Source organism: Dama dama, chromosome 19, assembly GCF_033118175.1.
Source record: "Dama dama isolate Ldn47 chromosome 19, ASM3311817v1, whole genome shotgun sequence".
NCBI classification, from domain to species: Eukaryota; Metazoa; Chordata; class Mammalia; order Artiodactyla; family Cervidae; genus Dama; species Dama dama.
The window spans coordinates 26437954-26462831 of NC_083699.1; the positions used below are offsets into that span (position 1 = coordinate 26437954).

Here is a 24878-nt window from a genome sequence, read left to right on the forward strand (position 1 = left end):
TGTCTACATGTAAATCATTTTCCCATATAATCAGTATTGTGTGAGGAATCACAAGCCAGCTATTTTGTCATCTCCTTTGCAAGTTTTTCATTGATGCTCTAGAAGCTCACTTTGGAATAATTTTGTTCTTTATCTTGTCTAAGAAAGAAAACATTCACATGAACATCTTGGTTTTTTTGTTTTTTAATCCTGGCCATTCCTGATTTTTCACCCAGTCTGTTACCATGTTACCATTAAATGTGGTTTTTAGCACTTTGAATATATCATACCACTCCTTTATGGCTTACAAAGTTTCTAGGAAAAGTCAGCTGATAGTCTTATGGGAGTTCCCTTATATATTACTCTTTGTTTTTCTCTTGCTGACTCTAGAATTCTGTCTTCAACTGTAATTTTTGCCATCTTAATTATGATATGTCTCAATGTGGGTGTGGTTGGATTCATCTTATTTTGGACCCTCTGTGTTCCCTTTACCGGGATATTTGTTTTCTTCTTCCTATTTAGGGAATTATTAGCTGTAATTTCATCAAATTTATTTTTAATCTCCCCCTTTCTCCTTCTATGATCCTATGATGCAAATGTTGGTACACTTGAAGTTATCCAGAGATCTCTTAAACTATTTTCATTTAAATTTTTTTTTTTTCTTTTTTTGCTGTTCTGATTGGGTGATTTCCTTTATTCTATCTTCTAGATCGCCTGTGCATTCTTCTGTTTCACTTAGTCTACTGTTCATTCTTTCTAGTGTGTTTTTCATTTCACTTATTGTATTCTTCAGTCTGACAGGTTCTTTTTTGTATTTTCTAGTTCCATGTTAAAAATTCTCATTTTGTTTATCTACTCCTTTTTCTAATTCAGTTAGCATTCTTATCACTAATGCTTTATGTTCATTATATAGTAAAATATTTCTATAGTATTATGTTTTTGAGGGATTTTTCTCTTTCAGGAGAGACCAGTTCCTCTGTCATTTCATTTTGCTTAACTTTCTCTTTCTCTATGAATTTAGATGGAACAGCTACCCATTGAGGTCTTTAAGGGGTGTGCTTATGGAGGAGTTTGTGCCATGCCTGTGGTGAGAGAGCTGGATCTGATGAGAAGAGGCAGTGTTCCCCCTGCTCAGTGGCCATCATCTCCATGTTGGGGATGGAGTCACGTTCCAAGCTGATGGAGCAGCAGTTGTGAGAATCAGATCTATGTTGCCTCTCTTCCCTTTGCATCTGTGGTCTTGTCTCTCCTAGCACCAGCATCCTTGCCCTAAGGAGAAACAGTGTTGGAGCAAAAGGAGTCTACGCAGGTCCCTACCTCATGGGGTGGGCTGCAGTGGGCCGGCCGCAGACAGAGGCAGTGCCTCCAGTGCACTGCCTGTGAAGGTGCTGGCAATGACCATGGCTTCCACTGGATGAGTCTCCGTTATTCTTTACAGCTGATCGCTCCCTCTGGCCCCTGCTGCCCTCACTCTTTTGTGGAGCAGGCTGGGCCCCCACTGGCTCTTAGTATGGATCAGGGTGCAGACTGTCACAGTCCAGCCCCTCCAAACGATTAGGACCACCCACGATGCTACCCGTGTAAGTGCCAACAGTGGCCATTCCTCCTATGATCAGACACTTCCCAGGGTCCCGGATCGCCTCCACATCCCATGGCCAAGGGCTGACCTCTCTTCCCATTTGTGGTAATCCTCGCTCCAACGTGGCATTGTGAGGTGAAGTATGCAGAGCTAGGGCACTTACTTGGTGCAGGCTGGAGCCTGTGCTGTGCTCATTGTGGGAAATCGGTCAGCCACTGGAGCGCTCCTCACCCTCTCTGCCCTACGTTGGGCGCATACAAGCATTTACACACGCCTCACAAGTTGAGAACAGGCTTCCCTTTTGTTAGTTCTGATGGCCCTCAAAACAGCCAAGGGGGCTTATCTTCCATGTTACACCCCAGGACTAGGCTGCCCAATTTATGGCTTGAACTGCTAACTCCCAGGCTAGATCTCTGCCCATGTAATCTTCCTTTTCCTCTGAGCCTCCTCATGGGGCACAGGTTCCACCTGATCATTTTTTTTTTCTTTTTCACTTGCTACCCTCTTCCATGGGGATCTTTCTTATTGTCTTGGTTGTACAGGAGTCTTTCTGCTAGTTTTCAGTAGGCTTCTTCCACATGTTGATGTATTTTTGATGTGTTCATGGATGGAGGTAAATACCACATCCTCCTAATTCACCATCTTGATCAAACTTCAGCACTTTAAATGTAAAAGAAGGAAACTAATTAAATGATTAAAAGAAACTTCCTCATATTTAATCACACTCTGATGACAAATCAAATTCCTGTGGAAGCCATATGAATGAATGACTTGTTATATTCTTATTTTCTTCTATACACAAAAATAATATGTATGACTCTAAATCTCCAACAAGAGTGACTGTTTTTGCCAAGCTGATGCTTGGCAAATGCTAATAACCTCTACAATCTTTTCTTATGATTCATTGAAAAAGAACTCATGTAGGGAGGCTTGATACATGGATTTTGGTAGAAATGTGTTTCATAACACAACCAACTGAACACAAATCAATCCTGTGACCCTGACTTTAATTTTGCCATTATCTTTATATCCAAGCCAATAGCATAGACCATACAAAGGGGTGCTGACGAATTCAAATTTTAAAAAATAAAACTCAGTCGAATTAGAGAATCTATATAATTAAGTAAGCAGTGTTGTGGTTGTTCAGTCACTCAGTCATGTCTGACTCTTTGTGATCCCATGGACTGCAGCACACCAGGCCTCCCAGTCCTTCACTGTCTCTGGGAGTTTGCTCAAACTAGTATCTGTTAAGTTGATGAGGCCATCCAACCATCTCATCCTCTGTCGCTCCCTTCTCCTCTTGCCCTCAGTCTTTCCCAAAATCAGGGTCTTTTCCAATGAGTCGGCTCTTCACATCAGGTAGCCAAAGTTTTTGTGCTTCAGCTTCAACAAAACTTTTTCCAATGAGTATTCAGGGTTGATTTCTGTTATGATTGACTGGTTTGATCTCCTTGCTGTCCAAGGGACTCAGGAGTCTTCTCAAGCATCACAGTTCAGAAGCATCAATTCTTTGGCACTCAGTCTTCTTTATGGTCCAACTCTCACATCTGTACTTGACTACTGGAAAAACTATAGCTTTGACTCTATGGACCTTTATCAGCAAAGTGATGTCTCTGCTTTTTAATACACTGTCTAGTTTTGTCATACCTTCTCTTCCAGGGAGCAAGTGTCTTAATTTCATGGCTGCAGTCACCTCTGTGGTGATTTTGGAGCCCAAGTGATTGAAACTGCAGGCTCTGTCACACAACTTGCATTCAGGTTCTCCACTCATTGTTTTGGACAAGTTACATTCATGAAATGGGGATAATAACAGTATCTACCTCAAGGAGTTTTTGAGTAGAACTAATAAGTTCATTCATGAAAGGATGTTTTGCCAGTGCCCAGAATATAATAGATAACAAGGGGTAGCGTTATTAGATTTTATTATAACCATAAAATAGTACTTTAAGTATCCAAAATAGTGTGTTTATTCTGTGAGTTAATCTTCATAAATAAGTGGTAGAATCTACTCTTGAACATTCAAATGTTGACTGACTTGTTTTGAAGAGCATTCAAAACAATGTTCAATGACTTGTTGAGTCATTGAATCTTGTCATTATGACTTGTTGAGTCAATAATATTCATATTATTCAAAACAAATTCAATGACTTGTTTTGAAGAGCATTTACCACTCTTTTCCAAATTTCATGCTGGTCTGAAAGAGTTCATGCAACTTTCCTAAGTGTCTATTTCATGAATGAAAAATCGAGTGTGTTTGTGACTAATAATGAGAATGATCATTTTATTAAACAGTCAATGCTCTAGTGGTTATAGTACATTCCTAAGGGGTATAATCCTATGAACATTAATCAAATTCATTTTTCAATTAAGGTTTTAGAGTTGATCCTTGGTCCCTGAAAGTCCATTCCTGATTATAGAAGCTGGGGTTGTAAAAGTGCATTTCAAAATAGCATACAGTTTCTTTACTGCCTACTTTTTGGTCACCTTTTTTTATGGCCTGTGATCATATATTTATATTTATAAATATGAGTATTATTCATTTGGGTCCACTCTATTTTTTTCTAGTTTTATGAATCTCTTATTCATTTTGAAATTAGACTTTAAGTTGCCCAAAAGAAGTACCTCAGTATCCCTCTAATTGTTCAAAAATAAGAAAAATGGAAAAGACTAGGCCTTGGAAAATATGCCCCAGACTTTATTAGGCAATGATTTTAGGAAACAGAAGTGAATTTTTTTGTGTGCCAATGTTTCCATCTTTTTACAGATGGCTCTTTCTGGCAGAGATAAGGGCATAGGGGAGCCAGTAAACTTGCCATCTTTTCCCTAAGAAGATATGAATAGTATAACATATTGCTCCTAAAAATAATTTTTCCTATCATTCTCTACTAATATATGTTTCCTCTTGTTTATCTGCCTTAAGGTTGTCATACAAAGACAGTATTTAACCTCCATATTTCTTGTCAAAAATATTATATCACTATTGAGTGTATTTTGTCTCTCAGTCTTCTCTTTCTTAACAGTGAAGTCAGTGCTCTAAAAATGGATGGCAATAATAAATTTTAAGTGGCAGGTGATGTTTGTTCAATAAGCAACTTCAATTACTTCATGTTCTTTAAGTAGAGGAACAAAGGTAGAATTTAAGATTATACATTATAAGAAAAGAATTTAGGATAATACAGATAAAAAGTAATAATCAAAGTGCTTGAAGATTTTGCCATATTACAGTTTAGCCAATAACATTTATAATAATAAAATTATTCTTATATAGCAAAAATAATCATAAAATTATCCTATTTAATTTGTAAACCTAATCTGTCCCTGGTATAACAAATAATTAAAATAAGTAGGCTAGCATCACATTTAATGTTTTATTTATAAAATATCAAATATTTTAAATAATAATATTCATAAATAAGAGATAGTTTCTTGATGAATTTTACATCAATGATCTGTGGTAATAATTAGGGTTGTTGAAACAGTAAGATTTAGAAAATTTTTATATTCTCATTAATTAGAGATTAGTTCAAAATTTCATTTTAACACTTTATTTGTTTCTAGAAAATATTATTTGATTGTTCTTAGTTGAGTACACTGTATTGAACACAGACGGAATTTTTAAAAAAATTTTCTTCTTCTATGAGGTATCTGAAAAGACTCAGAATAAACATTGTGAATGCTATAATTTAACTAATAGCAATTGGTACCTGTAACTATTTAGGTAGAAGAGATTTGTTTGATTCTTTATTTAGAAGTCATCCAGTTTAGGTGAAATGCTACTTTGATTCAAGTAATTTACCTTAATATTTGTTATTCTCCTTTACTTAACAAACCTTTACTGAGTTCTAAAATGTGTCAAGATTTAGACAGTGACTTAAGGTATAAAGATGAATTTGACATGACCCCCTTCTTTCAGATGCTCACAATATATTGCAGAAACCAGAGAAGCATCAAGTCAACTGAAAGCAGTATGGCAGGAATGGTTAATGTGGTTTGAACTAATTATTGTAGAACCTAAGATGAATCTGCCTATTACAGAAACGATAAAATTAAACTGATTGCATTTTAGGTAAATAGATTTTGAGAAGAGTTGTCAGCTACAAATCTGACTGTGTGGGTCCCAGGCAACAGGTAACAGACTTTAAGGATGAGTAGCCGAATATGTAGTCAAACAACGAAAAATATTTTACTACCTTTCTCTCATCAACCACTATTTTTACAAGATTATGTGAAGGGTTCACAAATTGATGCTTCTGTTTACAAATTCTTTTAACATTCTATGTTAAATAGGAGCAACATAGGAGAAATATGTTCTTTAACATTTTAAAATTTTCTGTCAGTTATTTTTATTTATTTATTTATTTATTTGCTTGCCAAAAAGGGCTATCCATTAACCTGTATGGTCTGTGAGTCAGGGAATTAAAAAATACATGAACAGACTTTAAAAATTGTATGCATAAAAAGCTGCACATTTTCTAGACAGCTGTCCATGGAATATATCATTTGTTCTTTGAAAAGTCCTTATTTAATCTTAAGATTGACACTTCGTCCTTAATTCACGCTGCAATGCTTCTAACTTCCCTACATGATAATATGAGTTAAGGAAGGTATTAGTCTACAGTTGCTAGTGCTGGCACTTGGTTTATATGTTTAACAGTATAAAAACAACTCTTACATGTTTCTCTCTGTATGATATAGAAATACATGCATATATGTGTGTGTGTGTGTGTGTGTGCTTATTGGGATCATAAATGGGTTCAAATGTTATATTTATGTCTTAAATATCAGTCTCAAATCAGATTCAGTAGTTTATTGCTGAAATAATTGCTATGGTGAGTTCAAATAACTAGAAGACTTTAAAGGTTCAGAGAATGTTTCTTAAACATACTTTTAAATTGCCCATCTGTACCTTCAATGTCGTGTGCACTGGTAATCAAGATAATATTGTGTGTCTTGTTCATCTAACCAGAATGTCATTCTGAGTGGCCATTTTATTGATGACATAAAAATTCAACACATTTATCCCTGTGTAGTTTAAACTCCTCTCTAACATTATAATTAATTGGAGAAATCAAACATTTATTCAAAGAGTCAATAGAGATTTTGGTACAAATAAAGTCCAAGCATCATAGAGCAAGAAGTAATCTAAGGAAAGCAAACATTTCAAGGTATGCCTAGAGTATTTATTTGATTTGTCTCAAGTGTAACAGCAGTTAAAAATTATGACCATATGATATTTTGAATGATAACTATATCTATATATTTATGATAAAAATGGAATATTGAGATGAGTGTAAGTGAAAAAGTAAACATTTAACCTATTTCTCCATATCACATGGTGTACTTACTCCCTATTCTGTTGTTCTTAGTTGCTCAGTAATGTCCAATTCTTTGAGACCCCATGGACTGTAGCACACCAGGCTTATTTCCCCATGGGGATTCTCCAGGCAAGAATACTGAATTGGGTTGCCATGCCCTCCTCCAGGGGATTTTCCCAACCCAGGGATTGAACCTGGTCTCCCACGTTGTAGTCATATTTTTTACCCACTGAGGCCCCAAAGGAAGCCTAGAATACTGGAGTGGGTAGCCTATCTCTTCTCCAGGGGAGCTTCGAGACCTAGGAATCGAACCGGGGTCTCCTGCATTGCAGGCAGATTCTTTACCAGCTGAGCTACCAGGGAAGCCCAGTTTCTCCCTAGTGAAAACAATGTATAACAGTTTCTAGTTATCCTTCCAGGGAATCTCTGTGTACATATAAATATGTGTAAGTTTAATTCTGTTTCTGTACAAATGAGGTGATGCTGTTCATTTTGTTCTGAAATGTACCTTTTCTTCTTAATCATGTGTTACATAATTTTAATATCAGAACATATGGATCTATCTAATTTATTTTAACAAATGCCTAAGACTGAATTGGTTCACTGCTAATGGATGGATGGATTTGATGGATGTTTTAGTTGCCATTTTTTTTTTTATCATTTCATTTTTGGAATGACAATGATTATGTTGTTATCATGGGCAGTTGGTCATTTCTGAATCTGAAGATGGTTTAGATTGATCTCCATGAAAGGTACTGGATCAAACATGGGTAATATAGTTGCCATCACTACTTAGTGATGGGATTTTGGACAGGTGGAGTTAACTTACAATGTTTCTGTGATTATATGTATAAGATGGATGTATTTTAAAACAAGAACATCAGCCCTTGATATACAAGGTGATTAGGAGAACAGTGAAGCGATATATGTTTCAAAAAAGATGAAGTCCCTTTTAAATGTAAAGTAGATTTAGCATCCCATGCTCTTAATAGAGTTATGTAGCTCAAACGTGGGCTGTGTTATGTGCCTCAGTCATGGAAAAATAACTTCTGGCAATTTTATTTGATTATGCTTCACTTGATCTGAGATTTAAGGGGAGTCTGAGATCTCACTGGGCAAGACTCAAGACAGTGGATGAACCTGCTTCTACTTGCTCCCTTAGTTACTGTTAGTACAACGGGTCCTGTGAGCCCCACAAAAGCAATCCTACTGTTGGAGAATTTTCTGAAGCTTTTAGTCATATTTGTCTACTGTAAATTGTGGATGGATAGAGAAGAGTAAGTCAAATCAGACATGCATCTTGTTGTGTAACCTTGTGACAATTAGGGAAGATAGGTCTTTGAAAATGCTAAGTAGGATAAAGTACATACAACATCTAGCAAAGTTCCTGACAGGCTCATAGTCATTCAAATGCTAATTCCCTCATAATACATAGATAACCAAATTAGTTGTAATGTAGTAAAGGTAATGGAATTAAAGACAAATCTCAGCAACTTTGTTTTACTATAAAATCATTAAAAATTTATTGTACAAAACTGAAAAAACTTTGTGTATGTCTTGGTAAACTGATAACTCACTATTGTAGTTCTGAGCACTGCATATTTTCAAAAAGTTCAGTTCCTTCTAACAGCTTCTATTTTATCAAAGTTCACATTTTATGGACTTTTGCTTTGGGGAATAAATAGTAAAATAACTGTAGGTATTTCACCATGCCTCCCAGACAGCCCCTGGAGAACAGAAAAGGGAACAGGTATGACTTGGCAACTTTTATTGTGTGCTCCAAGCTCAGCTCCTTCCTTTTATTTGCATTGTTCCTTACCACCCATGAATGAAAATTGTTACAGGAATTTCTCAAACTATAGCCTTATATCTTGTTACCACACTTCCGTTTCCCCCTTTGATTTAAGTATTCACAATTAATTAGATTTCTTTTTTAAAAAACCTGAAATCACTATCCAGTATTAAAAATTAAAAAAAAAAAAATGAGGACGTTTTATATTTACGAATACAGAAAAATCTCCCAGATATATCATTAAGTAAAAAGAGCAAAGAGCAAAAGAGTTAATTTAGAATATTATCCTTTATGTGAAAAATAGTAAAAATACATATAGTTTATAATTATTCATGTCTGTAGAAATAATTTTCTTGAATTTGCATGAAGAATTCAGAAACGACACACACAAAACCAAAGAGTAGTTATCTACAGGATTGGACATAAAAGGAAGGAACGGGGAGTTAGGGGTAGATGAGATGGCACCATGGCTTTTCGATGTACTTAGATATTTATTGATTGATTTTTCAACTTTGTGAATGGATATCTATTTACAGAATACAATAAATAAAAAAAATTGAAATTCATAGTAGATACAGAAAAATGCATTATAAATGTCATGGAGTATAAACCTGAAGGAAATGGGTCTTGGTAGCACATTTTTTTTACTGTGGCCTATAACTTAGGGCAAGTTACTGAGTCAGTCTCCCTATGCCCAATGACCTCACCTGCTCCACACGAACAGGATGCAGTAGGTTATCTCATGCTTTAGATGTCATTTGGGTTGTATTTTAATTGAGCTAAGGATGTGCATAATCTAGAGCTACTTGATTAATCCCATGGATCACTGGAAGTATCGAAATCTGTTTTCTAATATATTTTCCATCCAAAAAGTTGTCATAATATTTCTTTGACAAGGTCCCTTTTATAATGTTCTTCTGTGTTTTTTAAAAAGTAGAGACATTGTGTGACATAATTTCTCTTTAAAGTATTTGATTCCATAGCAGTTTTCCTTAGAGGAATTTAACTTTTCAACAAAAATTTATGCCCTGAAAGTAGTGATAGAATTTATGGAGCACCAACTATGTAGCAGGTAGTGTGCTAAGAAGTTTACATCTGTAATTTTCACACCAATCCAAAAAGTTGCTTTTATACATGTTTACATCTGTAATTTTCACACCAATCTTACAAAAAGTTGCTTTTATACATGGATTTCTTCTTGAGGAAATAGGGCTTAATGATATTTAGATCACAGAATAGATATTCTAAGTATAAAACTTCAGTGTCAACAGATGTATTAGAAAAGGTAAGGAAGATGAATATTAACATCTCTCTATGGAATATGTTAGCTGTAGCTCTGTTTAGAGGTAGTAAAAGGCTAAATAATTTCCTTAAGTCTTTTCACTGACAGACTGGGTCTGAGAGAGGGTGTGTATCATGGGAGCTTCTCTTGTCTGCCTACTCTGCCGACAGGCATGCTGAACAGAGAGACAGAGAAAAGTGGACACAATGAGATAACCTCAGTGATGCACACAAAAATGGGAGCAAAAGAAAGACACACACTCGCAAACAAACCATACCCACAGGCACAAAAAGAGAGAGAAAGGGAGATACATGAGGGGAAAATGCAGAACGAGATATGCATGCCATCTAAAACAAACTCAGACAGCCACTATGGAGATACAGTGAGATGCAGCGGGGAGGCTCACAGAGGAAAAGACACAAAACATACAAACAGAATGGGACACAGAGTGTCAAAGACATTCAAAAGCAGCAAGAGAGACTCATAAATGGAGACACAGAGAAATACATATGACAGATAGATAAAAAACAGGTGCCTGGTCAGAGAGATGCACGAGGCAGAGTGAAGCATGCAAATAAACAGCAAGACATAATTGGCCAGAGTCTCATACATTCAGAGACATTTAGACATAAAGCAAAGTGAGCGACATGTAACTCCAGAAGAATGAAACCCATGTTTAACTAGACAGAAAAACTTATGTGCTCATGCACAAAGAAATAACACAGACAGAAGCAGATAAACTTTCCATGCACACAAAGATAGACACACACATAAACAGGGAGAGAGACGTAGATATCCACAGTCTGTAGACAAAGAGAATAAGACTTTAGTTCTTAAGACAATAATAGTCCCTTTGCTTCCCTGGCTCCTGCCCTAGACAGAGGCCAAGAATTCCTCATTTCCCAGGCCACAGATGGTGCTACCAACCTTGGATCACTGTACTCTGTTCTTATTGCATTTTTATACTTCTATTTATTTCATTATGTTCTAGGGAGTAAATTTCTCTCACTTTTTGATGTTTATCCCCCTTGGATATTTCTTCACAATTTTCACATCTTCCTTATGTTAGACTCCTTAATTATTCTAAAAAAGAAAGTTCTGAACTGCTTCACACTGGTTTCATTGTCTAAAAATGACCTTTCCCAATTTAGGATTTCCTACATAGCCTTTTTCCTTCCATTATGTGCCATAGTAAAATAGATATCCTTGCTGATAGCTGAACCTCGAAGAATCAAAAATTTTTTCAGAATCAAATAAATTTTATTTATTCACACAAGTATGGTGTGAAATACTTTGAGATAAAGATTATTTCTTTAGTAGATTTATAAATATGAAAGCAAAGGAATAGAGCTACTTAGTATGTTTAATGGCACATATATTTTTGCATTTCTTTTATCTACATATATGATAGATTTACCTTCTATCTATTTAAATATTCCCACAAAACACAACTTTATTTGGAGTGGGCAACTTTGTTTCTTCTGGGCATTGTCTTCTCAAAGAGAAGGTATTGTTAGCGTTGAGTTTGCAGTCACACAGGCATTTCCAGCTGATATGTGTCATAGCCAAGCATGTACACAGTGTGGTCAGTTTTAATATATATATGAACAACTTTTCATTTACTCCAGCTGAGGGTCAAAACAGAAAAAAGAGTCAAGATTCCCCAAATTGGAAAGTAATCTAGAACACAAGTTTTCCTCAAATTTTAGCCCATGGACCTCAGTCATCATTAAATTGTTGGATTCTTGGCTGAACCATGACCAGTCTCAGGAGAAAGGGGAGGTAAGAATTGTCATTTTTAATAAACTCCTTAGGTGTTTTTATGCAAACGTGTTGGAGAAGCACTGTCTGGAGAACTGAACTATATTGATTTTTTATAGGCATTAACTCTGAAAGATAAGTTCAAATGCAGAAAAAGGGCAATGTGGGGAAGTTTTCCAAGTGTGAATTGTGCATTGAAATTGTCCTGAATCTATCTATTCAGTTTCCTTTCTTCCTTTTTTAAGAAGATGAACCATTTTAGTCTTTTTATGTTCTTGCTCTCTTGTGAGGTTTTTCATTGTCCATCTGCTTAATCAGGAATGTCTGGAACAATTTAGTTGCCTACAGATTTCTACTCCATTTCAACAAAATCATGTTGAAATTCATTTGCTCTCAATGAAAAGTAATCTTCAGGTGAACCACAAAGGGTAAATGAACTCTAATTCTATGCAATTAAAACATTAGATAGTGTTTCTTAACATAGCCAAGAAAAGCCGGGTTTTGATACTAAATAAATACAGATGTTTGTGCTCAGTCACTTCAGTCATGTCTGACTCTTTGAAACCCCATGGACTGTAGCCCTCCAGGCTCCTCTGTCCATGGGATTCTCCATGAAAGAGTACTGAAGTGGGTAGCCATGCCCTCCTCCAGGGGATCTTCCCGACCAAGGGATCAAACCTACATCTCCTGTGTCTCCTACATTGCAGGCGGATTCTTTACCCACTGAGCCACCTGGGGAACCCAAATACAGATGTAATCTATTATTCAGAGGGGAAATACATAGCGATGGTAACTTAGAAAACACACATTGGAGTGATTATTCTCTTGTAAACAGGATTTATTTATCCAAATAATTCACCACAGGAACGCTGCCACCTCTCTTAGTGTATCTAAAACTTACAAACATTGATTCATGTGCAAAGTTTCGAAATACATCTCTTGCCTGAAGTCAAGTACATATTTTTTATTGCTTTACACTTTAATACAATTGTATCCAGTTTTCTATATTAAAATAAAAATTCTGTGATATTCATGACATGGCTGTTTATCTAAATATGAAATATTTCACAAAATCAAATGTGATTTCCATATTTGAAAAAAAATGTGCTTTCTGTTTTTATTGTAAAAATACTGGAGATTAAATGTAAAAGCATTTATATTTACATGGGCACATTTTTTTTTCTTCAAAGGCATTCTTGATTGCCAATAGCAAAATATAAGTATTAAATATGCCATCTTTGATAAGTATTATTATTTTGAACTATCTTGCAAAAAGTAGCTTGATTTGTGGCATTTTAATGGCTTAAAGGGTAGAATGAAAATGTGTGGAAGGAGAAATCAATAAAGCATAGGGCCTCTTATCCCACATTGATTCTTGTAATCCAGTAACTATTAAATACTTGAGAGATAAGCCTCTTTTAAGATGGCATGTTTGTATTTTGAAGATCAAATGCCTTAATTTTGCTCATGGGTTTCCCCAAAACACAGTTCATGCACAAAATAGAATGCAAGTTTTCACTGGTCATGCTTCCTATTATAGATATTCTTAAACTGAGCGTCTTAAAGGCTCACTCTGAGTGGGGTTACCCTCAAGCAACTGCTTATTATGGTGTGATTTCACCTTTTAAAAATGTTACACATTATAAAATAAAGCTAGAATGTCTGAGATGATAATGGAATGAACAAGAATATTTTAATGTTCAAATCATTTAAAAGCATAATCTCATCCTGAATATCATTCTTAACCTTACTGCAAAAATTTTTTGGCATCTTAACTGGGTAAAATATGAGAAATGCTAGCTTGTCTCAAACCTGTCAACTCTCTCCTTGATGGTTATTATTATAATGGAAATAAAAAATTGTTATGACATTTTGCTTTTAAATTTTCTATATTTTTTTATAATGCTGCAAATTCAGACCTGAAATTTTGCCAAAAATGATAAAAAAAAGAAAGGTTTTTTTTTTTAAATTTTCATTAGCTGGTAATCATTTTCAAATCTATAATGGCTCGATATCAACAGGGTAATGAGTTTATTAAATACACATGGAATGTTTACTGCTATAAGGACACCATAAAATACCTATTTTGTTTTCTTGTGCAGTTGCCCTAGTATCAAATAATCTAGTTTTTTAATGTTTCAATTACTGTTTTAATAATAATTCTTAATATTTAGTGTGTCCTTAAAAATGAACCAGAGACTGGCTTAAAAGTTCCAGATATATTACCACTTAAAAAAATATATATTTATTTATTTTTGGCCAAACTGGGTCTTCGTTGCTGTACACAGACTTTCTCTAGTTGCAGCGAGCAGGGGGCCACCCTCCATTTGTGCACAGGCTTCTCACTGTGGCGGCTTCTCTTGCCGCAAAACGTGGGCTGTAGGGCACATTGCGCAGGCTTCGGCAGTTGTGGCCTGTTGGGCTCAGTAGTTGCTGCCTGCGGTGTCTAGAGGGCAGGCTCATTACTTGTGGCCCATGGGCTCAGTTGCCCTGCAGCATGTGGGATCTTCCTGAACCAGGGATTGAACTGATGTCCCTTGCATTGCAAGGCAGATTTTTAACCAGTGGACCACCAGGGAAGCCCTATTACCATGTTTAATATATAAGCTTCATAATATTTCTATTCCCAATGAACAGATGGATTAATCAAGGGCCAGGGTTTTCAAGTAACTTGCTTAAAGTCTGACAATAGGTAGGACAGTGGAGCCAGAACGCAGCAACAGGAGATTTGATTCCAAAACTTGTTCTTTATAGACATGTAAGGATGCAAGTGGAGTTTAACTTTAATAATTGTCTTAAGTATATATGGATTTTTTCTTTAAGATCATACAGATACTTTTCTTTTGAATATGTGATGCAGCCAGTTCTTTGTGTCATAACTGTGACCGTTGCAATTGGTAATCCCCACGATTTACACTTCACTTACTAATAATTACATAATACAAGGTTCCTATATTACATGAGAAAAGCCTTTTGCAATATGTTCATAAACATCATCTTATTTGATTCTACAGTAATCTCCTGAGATGGATAGAAGGCATTGTCTTTTCCTTTCTGCAGCTAAAGCAAGGGAGGTTTAGAGATGTGAAATAACTTGAACAATGTCACACAGATTAAATGGTGCAATTCAACCTAGAACCTAGTTCTTTTGTTACTAATTTGGGCTCTTTGACTAAGATCCTGGCAGGTGAACCATCTCATGCCTGTAAGGCCTTTGGGTACTGTGAGAGCAATTGCTCATGGCTTCATCATCTAGGCTCTAACGTGCCTGTGGGCTCCATAGCCCTGAGACAAAAGTAACAGATTTGGTTCAAATGTGATGTTCTCCATCTAAATAGATCATGCTTCCTGACTTCTTCCAGGCTGCCTTGCTTGTATGAAGCTAGTTTCCTGCATACTCAATGTCTCTGTTAGAATGAGACTCCTTCCTTCTGCAGAACACAGTACATACATGTCTTTATTTTTTTAATCCTCTGTATACAGTCTTGTTTCTCTTTCCTCCTACCATAAGAGTTACTCGGCACATCTTATGCTCTACTCTCCCACATTTGTAATTGTTTCATTTACTGTTTTCTTCATCATTTCGATGCATCTATGCCGTGTAATAGGTTAGAAGCAGAGTGAGAAAGGAGTCTCAGATTTCAGATATATATATATCCATCTCATTGAGATTCCCTTGGATTTTAACTGCTATTCTATTGATCTCCCTGAATGCAATTTTAAAACATTTTTGTGATATTCTGTGAGGGCACAGAATAATCCTGATGGTATGAATTTCAGAATAATACAGATCTGGCTCCACATCCTAGCTCCCTGTTTACAGAAAAAGATACTGGACTAATTTGTTATTTTTCTATTCCCTAGACTCCCTCTCCAACTCACCTGTTAAGAGAATAATAATAATCCTGGGATTTGGGATAGTTGTGAGGTGTCAGTGTGATCAACCATGTGGAGTAGTTAACATAGTATCAGTTTTCTTGAACAAGTTCACTAATTTCTGTTTCCTAAACTATTAACTAAAGTACCACCTACTTCACTACAATAGCTAGTATTTTGGTTGCCTATTGAATCTACCTGCAATGGAGGAGACATGGGTTCTATTCCTAGATCAGGAAGATCCCCTGGAGAAGGAAAAGGCAACCCACTCCAGTATTCTTGCCTGGAGAATCCCATGGACAGAGGAACCTAGCAGGCTACAGTCCATGGGGGTTGCAAGAGTCAGACACTACTGAGTGACTTTCACTCTTTACGTTGTATCAAGTAAGCAATTTGATATTTTTGACTAGTTATCATAACAACTTCATAGGTAGCTGTCATTATTAATGTCCTTATTTTACAAACCAAGATATGAAGAAATAGAGAAATTAAGATCACAGAACTTGTAATTAGCCAAGGCAGGATTTGAACTAGGTAGCAGAGTTCTAGAGCCTCTACTTTAATCAGTATGCTGTACTGCTTGGCTTAGCCTGTTAAAAATATATGAAAATCCATTATTTGTTAGACACAAGATCATCCAGAAAGCTATTTCTGCCATATTGTCATTGTCAAAATATGGAGCTATGTGTAGATAATAGGGAAATTGTTCTTGGGTGAAGAAGTACTTTAACATAGTCTTACTGGATTCTATTCTGTTCTGTTGGCATTTTCCAACTTGATATTTAAAGATGCTTGAGTAATACAGAGCATAAGAGCATTGCAAAAGTCACATAGCTGGTAGATGACTGAGTGGGAATGACCTAATTCTAAGTCCTTTTTATTTAGAACATGTTATGATAGAAAGTGTGTGTGTGTGTGTGTGTGTGTGTGTGTGTGTGTGCATATTAAGAGTTTGTTTTGAGTCAATGGATAGGAGAGAGGTGCAAGACAAGCAAAAATTTAACCAAACTTCTCTATGTTAAGCTGTTTCCTAGGTACCTTAATTATTACAATATTTAAGGAGGATTGGCATTGGGCTGCTAAGAATCTATGAAGTTAAAAAACATGTCCCAAGTTACACAGTTGGCACATGAAAGAGTCAGTATTTGAAGTCAGTGTGGGTGTGTGTTTATCTGTCTCTAAACCTATATATACAGACTTCTTGTTGGCTTATGGTAAAGAATCTGCCTGCCAATGCAGGAGACGCTAGTTCGATCTCTGGTCCTGGAAGATCCCATGGTGAAGGAAATGTCAACCCACTACTCTATTCTTGTCTGGAGATCCCCATGGATAGAGGAGCCTGATGGGCTACAGGCCACGGGATTGCAGAGTTGGACATGACTTAGCAACTGAACAACAGCAAACAACAACTAAACACACACACACATGCATATCTATCTAAACACATTCAAATACCAAAAAGTATTACTATATATTTTAGGAAATATATTTTAGAGTCATAGGCTTCTGGGTTTAGAAATGTCTTTCTGGTTAGTCCAGAGGTAATATTTAAAATATAAATTGTCTAGTCAGAAAGACTCTCAGCCTATATAGCGATGTCTCTTGGTGCTGGGAGCCCCCTGCTGTGCCAGGCATCGATCCTTTAGTAGATTTATTAAATCTGCTACACTGAGGACATCTGGGGAAGGGGCTAGAGCTAAAGCATCTGCGGTGCTAGAGTAGGGGTTTCTGGACAACCAGTAATTTGCTGACCTGTAAAGAGCATTTTCTGGACCACAGAAAAGTCAGAACGCCCAAGAATTGATGTCTTCCAACTATGGTGCTGGAGAACACTCCTGAAAGTTCCTTGAACAGCAAGGAGATCAAACCAGTCAATCTTAAGGGAGATCAACCTTGAATATTCACTGGAAGGACTGATGCTAAAGGTGAAGCACCAGTATTTTGGTCTTCTAATCCACATGACAACTCATTGGAAAAGTCCCTGATGCTGGGAAAGATCAATGGCAGAAGGAGAGGAGGGCTTCACAAGATGAGATGGCTGGATGACATCACCTCTGCAATGACATGAACTCTGGGAGATGAACATAAACTCTGGGAGATGGTGAGGGACAGGGAGGCCTGGCATGCTGCAGTCCATGGGGTCACAAAGAGTCAGACACGACTGGTGACTGAACAACAGAACATTTCACTATTTCATTGGCCTATTTGTCTGTTCATTAGCCCTAGCTACTCTTGCTCTTTTTTTACCATTTATTATTTAATAATCATAAATTTAACTTTGCAATCCAGCTAAACTTGGAGGGGGATAAGGAAAATATGGAACCCAAAGAACTGTAGCGAGAGCACAAAGATTATAGGATATTTCAAGCAGATGGAGGTGAAGGGGTGCTCTCCTGGGCTACAGAAGGAATGGTCTCGTGGTTAAGTAAAACACAAGTCAAATTTATTAGATTTGTCCACAGTCAGCAATGGTGATCTTCTTGCCGGTCTTGCCATTCCTGGACCCAAAGCGCTCCATGGCTTCCACAGTATTCACACCCTCTTTCACCTTGCCAAAGACTGCATGCTTGCCATCCAACCACTCAATCTTGGCAGAGCAGATGAAAAACTGGGAACTGTTTGTGTTGGGGCCTACATTTGCCATGGACAAGATTCCAGGACCTGTATGCTTCAGGATGAAATACCCATCTTCAAATTTCTCACCATAGATGAACTTGCCCCCAGCACCATTAGGGCGTGTGAAGTCACCATCCTGCTGTCTTTGGAACTTTGTCTGCAAACAGCTTGAAAGAGACATGGTCCAAGGGCTCGCTGTTGACAGCGATGTCGAAGAACATGATGGGGTTGACCATGGATAGATAGCACGGGAGGCTCCGGGGTGGCGGCATCTGCAAGGCCTCTTGCTCTTCTTTTAAATCAGGTTGACTACTTCATTTGTCCACACTTAAATTATCCCATAACAATTTAGTTTACTAATCATATTCATTGTGAGGAAGGTGTTCCTCTTAACTTACATTACTTATTTTGTTTAAATTCTATGATCTTCGTTCTTCCTAATCTCTTGGCTTGTTTTTAATATTTTTTCTGGTTTTTCCATTTAAAGATGTTTCTATAAATATTTATTTTTACTTAAAGTTTAATTCCAATGACTTCTAAATAAAATACTAGTTAGGGAAGTCCTAAAGGCTTTTAGTTGTAATATAATTATGGTAAGTCTATCAATTTGTGGTTTATTTAAAAAAGATCTATATTATATCTGATACTTCCACATTCAGTTTTTCCATTTCCCTGCTTGTCCTTTATTGCCATGTGACTTATTTTAAAGGAGCTAACTAGGTAAGAAACCTGAAATCTTGACCTAGCCCTGCTTTTGACCAGCTCTGGGGCCAGCAAAGTCATTTCACGCTCTACTTTTGTTTTGTTGAGGACCTGTGAAGTGAGAGGATTTGATAGTCACTCAGCAAGGTCCCTTTCCAGCTCTAGTGTCTTGCCCTATGAATCTGGCCATTTGATCACTGGATTCAAAAGTGTTTCTACAGTATCCAGTGTAAGCTTGACATTTACTGCATCGGGTGAGAAAGAGCACAGAGCTGTGTCCCCAGCAGATTGGAGCTCACATGGTAAGAGAGTCAACCCATGTGGGCTTGAGTGTATGGAGTAGAAAGAGTAAAACCGCTTCACTGGGGATCACAGGTGATTAACAGGGACAGGCATGCAGTAGACTGGAAACTCACGTGGTCATCTCAGGAACACACATTCAGCCACTAGGCTTACCTAGGACTTCAGCATTAGAGGACTCGTCTTCACTGGTTGATTTCCCAGTGAGACCCACTTGGATAATAGGATCTTAATAATTACTGGTTCAGTTTATTTATCTCACTTATGGACCTAAAATAGAGTGATGTCCAAGAATCAAGGTATTTTCACAGTCAGGTCTTGCTGAGGCATATAGAACTACCTCTAGGTAATATCCCGAATACAGCAGTTGAGGCAGAAACACATAGTAGGACTCCTTTTTTCAGGGTAAAATCTTTTTCCACATTATTGTTGAGGAGATGCTCTGTGATTATCCATCTCATTTTCTCCTCTCTCAGTTTATTATAAAGAGAACTTTAAGGAATTAATGCTATGGGATAAAACACACAAGGTGTGAGTGCAAGAGTGTGCTTCTGTGAAATAGTGACAAGACTTACAATGGGAAGAAAAGTATTCTATTTGTATTATTTGATTTTTCCTCACATATGTTTGGCAAGAACATTTAACTTATGCTCTCTTAGAAATTTCAGTTATACAGTAGAGTGTTATCATCTATAGCTGTAGTTATCATGTTGTGCATTAGATCCTCAGACCTTCTTCATCTTATAACTGAAAGTTTTTACCCTTCTCTATTTTTCCCACTCCCAGGGTTCATAAGGTCCCTACCACTTATTTTTATATTTTTTCTATACATTTGACTTTTAAACATTCCATGTGTTAATTGATACCATGTAATATTTTTCTATTTGTCTCTCTGGTTTGTTAACTTACCATAATGCCCCCCAGGTTCATCCATTTTACTACAAAGCAGACTATTTCTTTCTTTTCTGAAGCTGAGTAATATTCTATTGTGTGTATATATGGGCTTCCCTGGTGGCTCAGATGGTAAAGAATCTGCCTGCAGTGCAGGAGATCTGGGTTCAATCCCTGTATTGGGAAGATCCCTTGGAGAAGGAAATGGCAACCCACTCCAGTATTTTTGCCTGGATAATTCCATGGATGGAGGATCCTGGCGAGCTACAGTCCATGGGATCGCAAAGAGTCAGGCATGACTGAATGACTAACACACCAACTAACTAAAGGGTGGGGCGGTGAATATATACACTTCATTTTCTTTATCCATTCATCTGCCGACGGGCACTTAGTTTGTTTCCATACCTTGTTATTTGTGGATAATGCTGCTATGAACATGGAAGTACAGATATCTCTTTGAGATAATGATTTCATTTCCTTTGGATGTATACTTAGAAGAGGGATTGCTAAATCATATGGTACTTCAACTTTTACTTCTTCTGAAACCTCCATACTCCTTCTGTAATGGCTGTCCCCATTTGCATTCCTGCTGACAGTGTACAGGGGTTCACTGTTCTCCACATTCTCTCCAGCATTTGTTATCTCTTGTCCTTTTGGTAAGAGACATCTTAAGAGATGTGAGGTGATATCTAATTGTGGTTTTAATTTACATTAACCTGATGATTACTGATGCTGAGAACCTTCTCATGTACCTGTTTATCATTTGTAGGTCTTTAGAAAAATGTCTATTCATGTTCTGAATGTTTTTATGCTACGGAGTTGAATGAGTTCCTTGTACATTTTAGGACATTAACCTCCTATTGGATATGGGGTTTACAATTGTTTTTCCCATTCGATAGGTTACCTTTGGTTTTGTTGATGGTTTCCTTTTCTGTGCAGAGTTTTTCAATTTAATGTAGTCCCACTTGTTTATTTTTGCTTTTGTTGTCTTACTTCTGGTGTCAGATTAAAAAAAATCATTGTGAAGATCAGTGCTAAAGATGTTTTCTTCTAGTAGTTTAATGTTTGATGTTTTGTTTTCAAGTCACAATGCATTGTGAGTTTTTATTAATTTATTATTATGTTTTTGTGTATGATGTAAGATGGGGGTTTATTTCATTCTTTTGCATGTAGCTGTCCAGTTTTCCCAACATTGTTTATTGAAGAAACTATCCTTTCTCTGTAGTATATTCTAGGCTCCATTGTTGAAAATTAATTGACCATTGATGTTTATTTCTGGAGTATTTATTCTGTTCTACTGATGTGTGATCTATTTTTTATATGAGTGCATACTGTTTTGATTACTATAGCTTTGTAATACAGTTTGAAGTCAGTAAGCGTGACACCTCCAGCTTTGTTATTCTTTCTCAAAATTGTTTGGGTTCTTTGGAATCTTGGAGGTTTCATACAAATTTTAGAATTTTTTGTTCTATTTCTGTGAAAAATGTAACTAGAATTTTGATAGATATTGCACTGAATCTGTAGATCCCTTCAAGTAGTATGGGCTTTTTAAAAAATATTAATTCTTTCAGTTTATGAACATGGAATATCTTTCCATTTATTTGGGTCCTCTTCAATTTCTTCCATCAATGTCTTATAATTTTTAGTGTATAAGTATTTTGCCTTGGTTAAATGTATGACTAAGAATTTTAATTTTTTGATGATGTTATATATTACATTGTTTTCATAAATTCTCTTTCTCATATTTCATTGCTATAGAAACACAACTGATTTTTATATATTGATTTTGTTTTCTGAAACTTTACTGAAATAGTTTATTAATGTTAACAATTTTTTGGGTGGAATCTTTAAAGGTTTCTATATATGATATCAGGTTATTTGCAAATAGATAGTTTTTGCTTATTCTTATATGATGGATATATTTTATTTCTTATTCTTGGCTAATTATTCTGGATAAAACTTCAAGTACTATGTTGAAAAAAGTGGTGAAAGTAAGCATCCTTTTCTGGTTTCTGATCTTAGAGGAAAAGCCTTCAATAATTCAATACTGAATATGATTTTAGCTATACATTTTTCTGTTATACAGAACTCTTGTTAGGCTGAGATACCTTCCCCCTTACAATTTGATAAAAGTTTTTTGATTTCTTTTTTTTTTTTTAATCATGAAAAGATACTTATTTTTTCCAAGTACTTTTTCTGTATCTATTTAGATGATCTTTGCCTTATATCTTTTACTTTATTAATGTGGTGTTGTCACATTAATTTGTGAGTATTGAACCATCCTTGAATGGTTCAATAAATCCTTGAATAAATCCCATGCAATCATGGTATATAGTTCCTTTAATATATTGTTGAATTTGGTTTGCTAAAATTTTGTTGAGGAGTTTTGCATTTACATTCATCAGGGATATTCCTATAATTTTCTTTTCTTGTAGTCTGTTTGTTTGATCTTGATATCAGAGTAATGCTGGCTTCGCATCATGAATCTTGAAGCATTCTCTTCTCTTATCTTTTTTGCGAGAGTTTATAAAGAATTGGTGTTAGTTCCTCTTTAAATATTTATTAGAATTCGGATGTGATTTATTTTGGAAAGCAGTAGAATGAAAAGATGAAATCTAGAAAGAATAAGAGAGTCTTATGGTTCAGTTTTGGCCATTTAATCTAAGATAATACAGAATAGGAGATAGTAAAGGTTTTTAAACAGAGTAGTGAAACAACAAAAGTAGTGTTTAATAAACACTAATCTGAACTGTATTTAAAAAACATATTTTACATGATTTGTTTCCATTTTGAATTTTAAAAAATCTTATTTTTGCTCATGAATTTCTAAAACATCAAAATGAGTGTTAAACTATATTTAGTTTTCATCTGTCTTTATAACTATTTTAAAACTCACAGTACAAAACTGTTGTACATGCTTTTGCATTTCCGTTCCCTTGGAGTGCTTGCAATTTTAGTCTTAGAAAGAGTTGAGTGTGTGTACATTTTAGTTGATGATGATTATTAAATCTTTTTCTTTTTTGGTTCACAACTATTGTAATGTACTACTTTGAAGATTTATGGGCTACAGGATGACTTGGGAGACAGTCTAGAGTATGGATAACAGTGGGAGCAATTACAAGACTACTATAATAATTCAAGCATATGGTAACGGTGGCCACAGACCAGGCTAATAATAGTTTGGGGAAAGAGTGACAAGAACAAAATTTCTCTTGAAAAATTAATGAAGTCTGGTTAAGGCAAAAGGGAGGAAGAAGGAATGGTTCAAGATTATTTCTAGATTTATAGTTTAGTAAAAAAGAAAAAGCAAAACCTCTGATAGAAGTTAAAACTGACTTTGAGGTAGACATGCTGGGCATCCCTGATATACTGAGATGGGAATGAAATATCCGAGAATGAATAGCTTGTGGGCTATATTTTTCTATGAATATAAGAATAATTAGGATATGTTAATTCTCTGTATGTTAATTTTCAGGCAAAATAAATCCAAGTATGGATTTAATAGAAAGTTTTAAAATATTTGTAAAATCTCAGATATGCTAGTGTCTTAGATTTCATTTTTTGGTGACATTTGCAAATGGAAATAGGATACTGTAGACTCCTTTTCCTGGTCTAATTGCTCTGATAAAAAATATAATCCAAAACCTCTATATAAAATTTCCTCTGTCATATTTCTTAGAATGACGTTGCCTCTTTCTGATTTTCTGTTTAAGATTCAAATAGAGCAGAGTTTATCAGTTTGTGCTTAAATCGTTTAAATGGCTTCATGTTGCTTTTAGGATTAAGAAAAAATTCCCCAGACTAAAAGAGCTGCATGCTCGGAATGATGCCTGTCTGTCTCTTCATTGTCATCACCCACTACCCTGTTCTACAGAGTATGTGGCAGCCACACTGACCTTCAGGTTCCCTCTCATTTTAAGACTTTGCACGTGCTATATTTTTCTGTCGGACATCTTCCCACCCTACTTCCCTATCTGTAGCCTTTTTTCCTGCTTAGTACTCACTTATCCTTCAGTAATCAGGCTACATTGCACTTATTCAGTGAAAACTGCCTGGGCTCAACCAGATCCCCTTGTATAACATCTGGTGACATCAAGGCTTAATATCCTTAACACAGTTTTTGAATATGCACTTATGTGTGTGATTATTTATTCAGTGTTTCTTTCTCCACAAAAAAAATTTTCATAAGGGCAAATGCCTTGCTTTTTTTGCCCACCATATATCTAGAGGACAGAACATAATATATTAAACATTTGTTGAATGACTGAATATTGGCAGCCATGAGAGGGAAGTTGGACTGTTGATGCCATCCCAACCATCTAGCCAAGTTGAGGTATCTCTGAGCATCTGATGGCACTTGTATCCTCATCATACTCCAAGTACATCTCTGGATAATATGTGGAAAGCTAGGGCAGTATAGAATGTATCCTCACAAAGTACTGAAGGATTTATATAGCAGACAGCCACATTGTCCCATATGAGAAAGGAACATTATTCTGACATTCTTCAAGCGATGCATTTTTTAGAAAATCAAACAAATATAATGTTAAAAAATAATGAGCATGTGTAAATTCGGTGATGCTCAGATTAGGGGTTAATCTAGTTTACTTTTTATCTAGTTAAAAATTTTCCCCCAGATCTTATCATTTTTATTTTGGACAGGATTGCTTTTGACTTTAAAGTATTGTAGTCAAAGTAATTTTATGAAGAAAAAAACCCACTTTTCATATAAATATAAATAAGCACTTCTTAGTGTTATTTAGAACACTAAGAACACTGTTTAGA

General features: G+C 35.9%; 1 protein-coding gene and 1 pseudogene across 2 annotated transcripts in view; one reads left to right on the plus strand and one right to left on the minus strand.

Moving 5' to 3' along the window:
* The window catches only part of NLGN1 (neuroligin 1), a 715442-nt gene that overhangs the window by 181278 nt on the left and 509286 nt on the right, over positions 1–24878 (plus strand). The gene's annotated exons all lie outside the window — the stretch shown is intronic.
* Positions 17851–18436, minus strand: LOC133073898 (peptidyl-prolyl cis-trans isomerase A-like; annotated as a pseudogene).